The sequence below is a fragment of the Dromaius novaehollandiae genome, chromosome 1 (genome assembly GCF_036370855.1).
Source record: "Dromaius novaehollandiae isolate bDroNov1 chromosome 1, bDroNov1.hap1, whole genome shotgun sequence".
Classification (NCBI taxonomy): Eukaryota; Metazoa; Chordata; class Aves; order Casuariiformes; family Dromaiidae; genus Dromaius; species Dromaius novaehollandiae.
Genome location: NC_088098.1, coordinates 181,863,390 through 181,876,204, shown reverse-complemented (window position 1 = coordinate 181,876,204; position 12,815 = coordinate 181,863,390). Strand labels below are relative to the sequence as shown.

Below are 12,815 nucleotides of genomic sequence, written 5' to 3'. Positions count from 1 at the left end.
TTATCAAGTGCCTTACAAGGACTCCAAAAGAATATTTACATAATATAATGGGGAAAAAGTACAAAGACATGCAAAGATGTCTATAAATGAGGCTTAGTCAACAAAAAGAAAAAAAAGATAATCGATCTTTTTGAAAGAGGAACAATGCTATTTTTTAAATTCATTTTCAACCTTCCCAAATATTAAAATCTTTTCAATGAACAGGTAAACATTCTCTTATATTTAGCATGTTCCTCCCTGTCTAGCTAAGTCTGTAATGATCTCTATAACTCCAGGCTGTATTCAACATGTCCTGAGCCATGCTGCTGTAGAAGATAAAACCTTACGCTGCGGATTTGCAGGCTATAAACTTCAGCAAGTAGAAAAGAATAGTAATTTGAGGGATGCAATTTTTAGGTATATATGGTTTATTATTTGGCTGTTTTTCTTCCCCGTTATGTGTTAGCAGTACAGCTCTGCAAGGGGTTTCTTTCCCCTAATTAACCACACATCACAGAAGATGTGGCACCTACAATATAAACCAGTTCAGCAACACAGTTCCACAACTGACGTAGTTAATTTCATGGACGAACTGGTTCTCAGAATAATTTTTGTATTCTTCTTAATATTTGAAATGCTCTTCTAATCGACTTCTAGACACAATCTACTCTCTTTCAATGCTACAATCATTTCCTATTCAGTGAAGATGAAAAACACACTGTTAATGCTGGTTAACTGCTGTGGCTGTGAAGCTAGTTAACTGAATGCTTATCAAGCTCTAATGTGGTAACTTTAATGGAAATATTGTGCCTTCATCTCTAATGAAATTATCACCGAGTTATTGCATAACAGATTCTAACACTTTGCACGAACAATGAGATCAACTTGGCATCATTATACTTATGCAGTAGCATTACAGGGTTACATGAAGCTCAGAATAAGGACATTTAGGCAAACAACCCCCTTCTACCAACATACTCCACATGTGCTAGAACACTAGGGATAATTTCTGTGTAGAAAAGTAAAGAAACATACAATGGAGAAATTTTTCACTGTATGTAATAAATATGTTGAATTTGATATGCTGAAGAACATGCTCAAGAAAGCTCTACAGTACAGTCAAAATCAAGGAGAGCTTGGTGTCTTTTTGTGTGCAGATTAATCAGTAACAAGTGATCTTGGATTGGAGCCAGATGAAATGTTCCACACTTTCAAAATGCCACAAAAATTGCTATCTTTAATTCCCTTTTGCTATGTGAAATCTTTTTAAAATAATTAAAGCATACTGTCCACTTGAAATGCTGGTCTAGTTGCAGACCAAACAGATTATCAGTATGAAGAGGTACTCGTTTTAACCTGCCTGATATGGGAGTTTAGAAACTTTATCAACCAGAAATTTTACCAAACTGTTGATTTTAAAGTACTCCAGAAATCAGAATTAATGCCAGACAACCTAGTAATTCTCTTTTCTTAGATGTAATTAAGGAATAAACTAAAATTGGTTTTCATCACAAGAGCACATTTTTCTTCAACTGCTTTAGAAAAGAACATGTTTAAGTCATGGGATACACTACCAAATCTTTAAGAGGGAAATTACTACTTAGTGCTATTTTATTAAAAAAGGTTATAACACCAAACTTTTAATTTAGATTAGCACTAAAAATATTTTAAGTTCTCAGAGAAATGCTTTAGCAAAGGATGAATACAGGCTTTAATAGATTTATCATAAACACAACCCACATTATTATTATTATCTTTTTTTACACAGAAGTAAGTTCCCATAGCAAGAAATCCTAGGAAAAAAGAGGCTCAAAAGTCCTTGCCCATTTTTAAGATCCTGATATGAAAGTGATGAACCCAAATTACCTCAATGCAAAGAAAGTACAGAAAAGGTAGCAAGAATGATTAATTCACAAGGTCTTCTATGACTTGAAATTCAAAAAGGAAAACCAGAGAACATTGTAATTGGATAGAATTAGTAATGATGAATATATAACAATAATATGATTGTGTAAAGACGAAAAAGAAACATCAGTGAGATATAACTAGCAAGCAAAATCATTTTGTAAGTACATTAGTAAGAAGGAGACCAAATAAAGCCTTGGTTCATTACTCAAAAGGGAGTAATGACTTCTTTTACTGCATCATTCGCTAAAATCATTTTTTGAACATAATGCCAGTGACAGAGCACTAACAGCCCAGTAGGAGTAAAGGAAAAATACATCACAGAATGCACATCTAGCTTTGTATTTTCAAAATAACTAAGTCAGATAAAATCAGGCCCAGGGCATTAGTTAAAGTAACCTCAAAACCACTCAGTTACATTTGAGAACTTTGGTAGAAGAGATTTGATTTAAGACTAGAAGAATGGAAACGTGGCGACTCTCATAATAACAAAGGACAGGGGTATCAGAGAGTGACTGTTCAATACAAAATCAAGATGCTAGGCTGTTTCTAGGAGGTAAAAGCAGGAGTTGCATCTTCTAAGATATGTGAAATCATGCTTTAGTTCTGCCCACAACTGCATCGACTTCAGCTCTTTGTCCAGTTTTAGACACTGAACTACAAGAAGGAGATGGCCCTTTTCTCTTAGTTATCAAGAGATTAGTACAAATCATGAAGGTCTAACAACCTTAACCTACAAGAAAAGATTGGAAAAAATTGGAATTTTTTTTGGTCTATAGACAGCAAAATATCAACGACAGACACAGAACAGAAAGGTAGTTCAAAAGTCCACCTAGCCTCTTCCTTCCAAGAGCAATTCCATCTGTGTCAGTCCTTAAAGATTTTTGTCCATCTCTCTCACTCTACAGTTAGATACTCTACTCTCTCTTTTTTTTCTCAAATATATGCGAAGCAGCTGAATAAAGAAGCAAATATGCTTCTGCATATATCTGCAATATCCCCTTGCCCAGTGTCGATATGGTATGTTTGTCAGATGTTTCTGGAGAAAGTTCCATCAGGAATGTACACTGGACCCATCTGCATGATAGGGATATAGATTAAATACCCTCTTAACCGTTGCTAAGTATTATGATTCAGGCATGTGGGGGAAGGAGGAAGAAGTATCCAACAGAGAAAAAAGTGACTTTACTATTCCTCTTATATTGTGAGTATTAGAACAGCATTTTGTTTTCCTCAAAATCAGAAGAAAGTACAGAAACACAGCAAGATCACTAATAATGCAAATATAGATTTGTTGCAAAAACCTGTTGCTCATTTGTCACAAAGAACATAAAACTTCCATTCAATCCTTGTTAAAGCATCAGTGAGAAGATAACAATGTTTTTATGTTAAATTGTGTTTGTGAACCCATTTTTAAAGTAAACTTCTTCCTAGCATTCATTAACCGCTATTCCACAGTGAGAATAAATGGAGCTAAGACAGAAAACTATTTTTTTTCTGGTGAAGTATCTAAAATCACCCAACACAGCTTTTACTTAAAACTTTTTGATTTTGCTGTGAAGTTGGACAGATATAAAGCAATGGCACAAGAACTGTGACTTTTACTGCAGACTTACTGAAATCAAGATCAAACTTTTTTTTTGTCTTGTAGTCATTGTAGTCTACATTGAAGCATTTTTATTTGGCTACTTCTTGCTACAGAGTCTTTTTTTCCCTCTTTTAACTTGTAGAACATACACACAGTTATATTCTAAGAATGCATAAATACTCTAAACCTACTTGATTTACACATGAACAAAATAATATATTAATTTCATTTGCAAATAATTGTTAGATTCATATTAATAGTCCAAATGAGCCTAAAAGCAAACAAATTAAAACTATGTAAATCTTTATCAGAAAAAGCTTAAAATATATATTTATATGCAAGATGAGGTACAACATGTATGCCAGTCAGGCAGCTGAGGGTAACTCTTCTCCCTTTGTTTCCTGCAGTTTTCTTCCTGGCTACTGTATATCCTTCTTCCTACTATATTTAACAATTTGTTTCATTGGGTTTCTAAATTTTAAAGTTCTGTAGTGATGAATATGAACATTACAAAGAATGAACTGGGCAGCTATGCAATAATCAAACAGTTAAAACAGACAGACATGATGGTAGATCTAAAGGCTCTAATATTAGAATGGCATGTACACCCATGGTTTTAGATCTGCAGACCAGACCACATATTCATTTCCATTCCCAAGTAAAAGTACTCCAATGTTTAGTTCCGCAGTTAGTTATTCTTTAAACCACTGTGACTGAACCAGAGTTTAGGATTATCCATCTCATATTAAAATTACTAGTCTCAGATTAAAATAATGACAGAGTCTTCATAATATCTTCATAATTCCCCAGAATTCCCCACAGGGTCATTGGGAATAACTACTCTCCCTTTCTGGTAGCTTTTCTCTTAAATTTTGTCCTGGAATTTGGTTAGGACTCTTAGGATTAAATTATCAAAGTTTCTGGCGTCTGAGTAGCCTACTGAAGTCCCCTTTTCTTTTTACTAACTACAGCACATTCAGACTCTTTTCCCACAAAACATAAATACAATGCTTTTCTAAAGCTAGTTCTTTTCATTCTAGAATGTATCTTCACACACAGAAACATTATCTATTATGTTAAAACATACTGAATTTGATGTGCAAGCTGACAATAAACATTATAGTGTATATCTGAAGTATTCATTCAGAGACATCCCCAAAATGCACAGAGCTTAGCACCGGTAGGGCAGATTCAGATATATGCATATTTATAATGCATTAATGTAATATTTTTAAATATTACGTATCTTAACACATTATAGGTACACACACACATACATGTGCATGCATACAAATGGTGAGTGGATGAGTAAAAACCCACTGGCCTTCCTACTAAAATGTATTAACATAAAACTACTATAATAGGTGACCTTCGTGTTGTAATTTTTAGGTTTGCAAAGTTTCAGAATACAATATCCTTAGAATAGGTATTGTTTATATCCTCCTTCTCCCTGTCAATTGAACCAGGAAAAATATGGTGAAAGGAAAAGCAGAAAATGTTAGTAAGATAAAAAATGATGGAACTTGTTCAGTACCTTGGTAGAATTTAATTAAGCATCAGTGTCTGGTACAATGTTTTTAAGTGCTTTAGAAAAAGGACACAGACAAATTAAAAATCATATTTGCCCAACTGCTCTTCACAGAAAGAAAGAAAATAATATGCTTTCTGTAAGGGAACATTCTGCATTATTTACCTTACTTAGCTTATCGATTTCTTCTTTTGTATTGGTCTTTTGCAAAGTGATAATGGACAGAAAAACATGAAAAATACAATAATAAAGACACACAAAATAAAAGTGGTTTACACAGTAGTAAGTACAAATGCCTACAATTAAAATTTCAAGTGAAAAGGTGTCCTCTGAAAACTCCTAATGCAAAGTATTAAGCTGTAAATATGTAATATGCTGCAGTATGGCATGGCCTTACATATCAAGCTGTAACAGAGGAGTGTAAAATTAAAAACAAAAAAGCTAAAAAAATAACAATTTATATATTTATTAAAAAAGAAATAAAACAACCTAAAATTCATGGACAATGTTACAGAAGCAAACATTGAAAGCCTTCTATATCTTTTTTAAGGTATTAGATAAATTTTAAACAGCTTAAGTAATTCAACATACCTCAGTTTACAGCCACGTAATGGTATTATATAGGAAAGCTCAAAGCTAGATAGTTGTATGTACATTATAGAGTATTTTATACAAATCGTGATCATCTAGAATACAAGATTATGAACTTGGTCAGCTGGATGAACATCACTCTACAGGTTGCAAATAACATTGCATTTGCACTGAAATTTGTTTCAAAGTTATAGTGAGCTTTATGGCACTTCTTTGACTAGAACAGAAATTCATGCAATTACTGATGAACTTTTCCAAAGCTAAAATAGTGTCCAGAGAGAAAGGAAAGAAGATAATTCATATGGTATGAAGGACTGTAAAAATGAAGAGAGGAAAAGCTGCAGGACTCTGATCTTATTCTGCCTGCTTTACTGAAAAATACATTTTTGTTAGTGGTTAGTACTTACTGAAAATTCTGTTTTCCCTCCATGTTCCTGTAACAGTCCCTAACAAAAAAAGACCAAAAACAGAGCAACTCCCCTTCTCCCTCCCCTGAAAAAAGGAACAAACCAGAAGAAGCCACACTCATACGGACTGGTCTATAGTTCAGGAAAAAAAAAAAGACTTTCAGAAGAACATTGTTCACTTTATAGATGGGAAACAAAGTCATTTAACCCCAAACCTGATGAATAAGATAAATTACTACACTAAGAAAACAGCTGACAAAGAAAAGGGGGAAAAAGAGATAAATAAACAAAGCAAATATTTGACAGAAAATAGGAAAGCAATGGACACTTCATCTGGATACTTGAATATACATCCATTCCAAGGAGGACTGACAGCTTGGAAATTAATGCTAGTAAGTCTAAGCAGGAATGAAGTTTTTGCTAATAAGCAAAACCAGCATCTGGAGTCGAACAAAGTCCTATTTCTTTGAAAATCTCAAAACATAAAGGGATCACGACACAGAGAACAAGCTATGACAACGTAGTGAAAAAGAATTTTCAATAAATAAAAGCAGAACTGAATCCAATTTTATACAGCAGTCTTTCAGACTATGTATTCTGATACAAGTAATTAAAAAAAATTCAGAGAGTCACATCCTGCTTATGTCTGTGACAGCAGTAGAGGAAGAGACAGTGTGAATATAGCTAAAGGGCATGATCTTGCTCCTACTGCAAAAAAGCAGCAGAACAGATTAAGAAATAAAAAGAAAAAAAAAGCTGATGACCATCTGTGACAAATGAAATAGCTGTAAAGTTTGCTCAGTTTGCTGCATGGGTATAGTGATGCAGGTTTTGTGAAAAGAACATACCAGCAGGGAGAAAGGTTGCCTGTTTACCACCTCCTGACCACTGCAGACCAGGTGGAGTTGGACCTTCTGGAGATGGGGGTTGGGGGGGGAATTGCTTCTTGCCTGAGAAAGTGAACATGCTCAGCTTTAATGAACTTTCCTAATGCAGGATAGAGGGGATGAAGAACAGATGCACTTCTCCTGAGGTCACTGAGGACAGGATACAAATGCCTTTTGAAGATTTTAATGTCATCAGGCTCTCCCATCACTTCTGATTTTTCAGTATATACAGAATTATTTTATTCTTTTCTGTATTCTTATATAACTGAAGAGAGATAAGGAGCCTTTGGTCTCTATTGGTGCACTTGCTTCAAAGCTTTGGCTGACTTAGAGTCCCATCATAATATTCTAATCTAAAAACATGCAAGTTTCTAGGGCTTTTGACATACCAGCTTCTGAGGCAAGAAGCACCCTGGGAAACCTCAGAGGTGATTTGGTCTCAAGCTCTATCAAGTCAAAGGACAGTCTGATGAGATACTATGTAAATGTTAATGAAATACTCTCTGAAATGTTAATGGTCTAATACAGGTGACCAGAAGGAGCATCACTGAATAAGTACACTAAGAAAAACTGTTAGCTACATATTAGCTTCATAAAGGTGGCAAGTAACGAAATCACATTAACGAAAACAAGCTATTAATTTTCCCCATCTGTAACTATGATCAAATGCCATATCTTATGTAGCTTAAAGGGTATGTACATTTAGATACTATCTTTTAATTCTGTTTCATACCTATTTAGTATAAATACTGTTTTTGGAAATGATTACTATTGTATGACTCATACTGGATAACTGTCCCCAAAGAAGAAAAGGTTTATTGTACCTAAGGAAAGGTGATGAAGGATAGAATTCTAGAATTTACACCCTTAAGCCCATTAAGGTCAGAGGCTGGATTATAAATATTGCATGTGAGTGACTTCTGTTGCTGTCAAATTTTGTTAGGTAGACATAGGACTTTAAAACAGCAATCAGAAAATAGGAATTTGGGTGAGGGAGTGGAGAAAAACACTAGTTTAATGACTGAGATAACGCTTCAGAATTTTCTTTTGGGGGGGGGAGGTGGGAGGGGATAGAAATTGATAGCATAATGAGCATACAATCAGTATAGAGCAGGCATTTTAACTCTAAGTCTCAGTAAGAGTCCTCAGTGCAGTGCGAGTCTGTAATGAGCAAGCATTCTACTCAGTTGAAGAACTTACGTATTACACAAATCACTAGGATACAAAAATATCTTCTTGTGGAAACAAGCATAAGAAGATAAGCATTAATGATGAAGTGGAACAGATAAAATAAGGAGCGAAGGATGCAGAAGCACCACTAGTTTAAATACATCATTAGTCCCAATCACCTTTGACACAAGCAGTTTTGATATTTCAGTACTCCACCTGTGTTTAAAATTATGAACTTTAGCACCTTACAACGGTGTCTTAAAGGTTCCAGCTAATTAACCCAGATTGTCTTCTGCAAGTCCTAGATCTGTTTCTTGTTGGACAGAGCTTTCAGGGTATTTTTTCACAGCTTAAATTGATCGAATTCACAATGTTACTCCTTTCAATACAAAAGTGGTATAAAAGTAGACGAAATAAATGCATCATTTTCAATGAATAAGTTGTATAGAGTTTTCAGCCAGTATTTCTAGATGTGCTGCAATCACTCAGTAATCTGAAGCAGCATATTATACTTGTGCTCTTATGCCTGGCTGTGGTTGCATTCAGGAAAGATGTAAAGTGATCAGATTGAATAAAGCCCAAATAGTTTAGACTTAAGTCTTCAGAAACTGTTTTCTCTCACAGGTAACAGTGGTTATTTGTTCCAAAGTAACATATTTAGCTGCCACAATAGTGACCTAATCTCAAGTTTTTTTCACTTACAGAAACTCACATTCTTTATCTTCAAGATTATACACATAATATTGCCTTTACCTAGATCTTTAATCCTAGTTGTTTCAATTTTCTCACTCTCTCCAGATTCCTTTCAGACTTCAATGCTCCTTTTGTGCCTTCTTTAAATCTCAGTTTCAAGTGCTCTATCAAAACACCCATGTAATTGAAACAGATTTCCACTTCTTATCCATCTAATGCCCTCTTTAAACTGTTTTTTAAGAAAGCAGTATGAAATATGAAGCTTCTTTTCTTCCATCAGTTGTCTTTTCTCTCTCTGTCCTATCTGTAATGTTGCTCTGGATGTCTATTTTGAATTCAGTAGAAAACAAAATAAACATCTTTGTTAACATGCAGACAGATTCTCTTTGAATAGAATCTAAGTAATGACAGATTTTTAAGTAATGAGGAATGGAAAGAATTTAGGGAAACCATAAATTGTTTTAGAAGAACTAGTTATAGTTGACATTTGGAATGCAAAAAAACCCTTAAAGACGACAAAGATTTTTCTACGATATGAACTCAACAAACGACCACCTCTGTTTCAAAAAGCATTTTATACAAAAGAGAAGATAATCCATGTAAGCATACAGGCATAGACTGGGGAAGATTACAAATAAGTCTGGAAAAAATCATGGTTAAAAATATAGGATTTAAGTCTTAATAGATTCCAGTTCCCTATTATTTTTAACAATGATGCTAATATAACTTCACTTGTCCATTAATCAGATGACATTTTAAAACATGCAGCCCATCACCATCCTAATAGAATGCTGTTTTCAAAACTTCACTTATTCATAACTCGTTTATCTCCTCTTGCTCTTGTCCTAAGCTCCTAGCTCAACATTTCTTCTCCCACATTTACCCTCAAAACATATTAAAATATATACTATAACAATATAAAATATATATAGCGTATATACTGTATATATTATCACATATGCATTTTATATACACAAACATTCGTCTTGCCTTTGTTCTGTTACGCTAAACAGGCCAAGCTGTTTCAATCACCTCATTTAATTAAAGTCTCCATTTTTTCATATTATCTCAACAGCCCTCCATTAACTTTAACACTAGTTTGAATTAATTCTTTCTGAACCCTGGTGAACTAAATTGCATTAATACGTCATTTTTGTTCCTGGAAAATACTTTGCTTGCTACAGTCATGGAACTGTTGATTCTTCTTACAGCTACATGGCATCAGTATTAAAAAACAAGTCTGATCTTTTCACCTACCTGCCTATCAGAGTCCTTCCTAGCTCATGAATTCCCAGTTTATGCAAAACATACGATGCTTTTTCATCCCTCATGCTCTCAAATACAGGCAATCATTATCAAAAGATGGTTTTGTTTGCAGATAAAAGTAAGTCTGCATCTGATTTGTATACTCGAGAAAGAGGGAGAACAGCTCCATAATTTCCATGTGATTATAACAAAATAAGTTTTGAATGTTTCCTAAGATAATTTCTGCGATATGAGGTTTTTTTAATTCTCTAATCCTTACCCTTGTAGGGGAAGGTGAAGAAGACGACGTGTCTTTGTAAATTAACTCAGCTGGAACCTCAAACTTTGAAATTGTTCATGAACCAAAAATTCACAGAGAAACAAATAAGATTTTCTGGCCATTACACTGTGGAATAATTTGGGGTTACCTTAGAATGAGGTCCCAATAGCCCTATCCAATAATCCTAGTAGCTCTCTGATAGCAATCACTTTTCTTTCTTTCTTTTTACAGAAAAACAGCCTATTACAGAGGATCAAAGTGTCATAGTGATATTCTATAGCCATGGTAAGCATATCTGGGACAGATACCGTATCAGATCAAAAGCTTCATCAAAAGACTAAACTGAATGAAATCATGTAAGCTGCTGTTTAAAGCAAAGCAAAGAAAAAGGTTTTTCTTTGTCCATGCAAATCCTTTTAGGTCATAAAATATCTATTTAATGCCACAATATATGATAAACTCATTTCCAGATTAATCTCAAAACTGGATGCTATCAACAAACTGCATCTTGGTCTGAAAATTCTGATTTATACATGTTTTGATAAACATATCCCTTTAAATCATACAACTCTGCCTCTAAGGAGTCATGTCACTTCCTTTTCATGTCAATTCTCTGCACCACTGCATTGCCACAATCTGCGGTGGCCACTAGAGTTCAAGTCAGAAGGAGCTATCAAATCAATTATAACAGCCTGCCACTGTCTTACACCGACAACAAATGATTGATAACAAAACCTGCCTACTTTCAGTTCTCATCTGACAGCAACAAAACAGTCCCTGCCTGCTTTTACTGGCATTTGTCATAAATCAATAGCAATTTCATCACTCAGAAAGGTGCTGTCAACTCTACTCAGTCCATCTGGTTTCACTTCACTGTTATAATTTTTAACACATAAACTATTCAGGAAGGTTAATATATAAAACAGGTTTCCTTTAGAATTTCCTATACTCTAGCATCAGAGCAACACTTACAAAATATAAAGCATCAATCACTCCTAAAGATGGGAGGAGGAACCAAGAGAATCATGCTCTGTAATCTCAACAATGTATCTACAACCATCTTTACCGGGAATTCTGTCTTTATTAAGTAATACTATCATCTGATCCAAAAACAAATTGCTTTTGCTGACCCATTATTATGGCCTTACAGTAATTATATGTGCAAGTTGGAACAGTGAATCTTTTAAATGAAACTCTTGCTTTTTAAGCATGAGGTGATAGATAAGCTCTGTATTCTTCCCACCATGCTTGGCTCAGCTGTCAATACATAAGAAAAGAAATATAATATTCTGTAAACATAAAAAGACTAATTATAATACTTTAAAACATTATGAATAATTATAAATATAAATTATCTTACAGAATTCACCGATCTACCAAGTGGCACAATGAACTGTGTGACAACAAAGAAGCTACCTATCCTAACACGTGGATCTACTTCATATCAAAGTTTCAAGGGCTGATCTAAAAAGAATTGTATCACAAAATGAATTAGAATCTTCATTTGCTTAAAGCAAGTGGTGAATGTTTCAACTTCACTGGAGCGCTTGATGTAGAAGAAAAAAGCTCTGAACCATATTATTTAATAGGTTATAGTGTATGCTTAGAAATAAAGGTCTTACAGTTTTCTGGCAAACAATTGTTTAAGTAACACACATTGAAAAAAAAAGTTGCTGCCAGGGGTGCTGTTTTAATGTGCTATATCTTAATTTTGGGATGCACAACATTATATTCCCATTTGGAATAATGCTGATACTCCCTACAGTGACACTATATAGCAATGATACTATTTGGATTAATAATATGGGCATTGACTAAAAAAAAATCCTTATTTAAACCTCTTAGGAAGTTTATTTCTAATCCAGAATATTAGTATTAGCTACTGAGTCAGTAGAAAATAGCACCATTAACCCCTAATTTTTCTGTATGAAAATACTACAATATGTATTCTTCTGGGAGAAATGTAGGATTGATTGATCAAGGACAGATAACGGTGTTTTCCCTTCTGCAAGAAATTACCATAATCACAGATATTCACAGCACTTCCTCTACTAATCTCTAAAGGATTCATGAAAGAACGCAACAAAGTGAGTTAAAGTAGCCCAAATAGGTTCCTGACTGTTCTGTGATATCCAACTTTATAAAAATATAAGTCATGTTTATGGGCTGACTAAAATTCCCTTTCTAATGTTTCCAAGTGTTGCCACTATTTTTTTCCCCCAAATGTCTTTTAGGGTCTTTCACTTGTAGTTATAGCAAGGCACAGGTATTATATAGCAAGGCACAGGTATTATAACCAGTTTCCACATGACTTGTCTCTCTGAGCTTCCTCCCTTGGGGACTCAGTGCAAATATCATTGACTAACAGCCTTCTCAAATTTTTCATACTTAACAGGCAGACTAACACATCAGAGAACCCATGGATCTTAGAAGAACAAATGACTTACAGATTTATTTAGAGTGCCACAGGCCAATTAAAGAGAGGTTTCTCTCTTACATTCTGGAATTTCAGAATATTTCATCTGCTAGCCAAATGAGCACC

General features: G+C 34.4%; 1 protein-coding gene and 1 long non-coding RNA gene across 3 annotated transcripts in view; one reads left to right on the top strand and one right to left on the bottom strand.

Annotated features, from left to right (window-relative positions):
• LOC135327143 (uncharacterized) overlaps window positions 1–11,907 on the top strand; it is a 43,839-nt gene extending 31,932 nt beyond the window's left edge. The window contains exons 2-3 of the long non-coding RNA XR_010387223.1: window positions 10,505–10,558; window positions 11,636–11,907. This is a non-coding gene — a long non-coding RNA (uncharacterized LOC135327143). The remainder of the gene's footprint in view (window positions 1–10,504; window positions 10,559–11,635) is intronic.
• DIAPH3 (diaphanous related formin 3) overlaps window positions 1–12,815 on the bottom strand; it is a 244,212-nt gene that overhangs the window by 29,985 nt on the left and 201,412 nt on the right. The gene's annotated exons all lie outside the window — the stretch shown is intronic.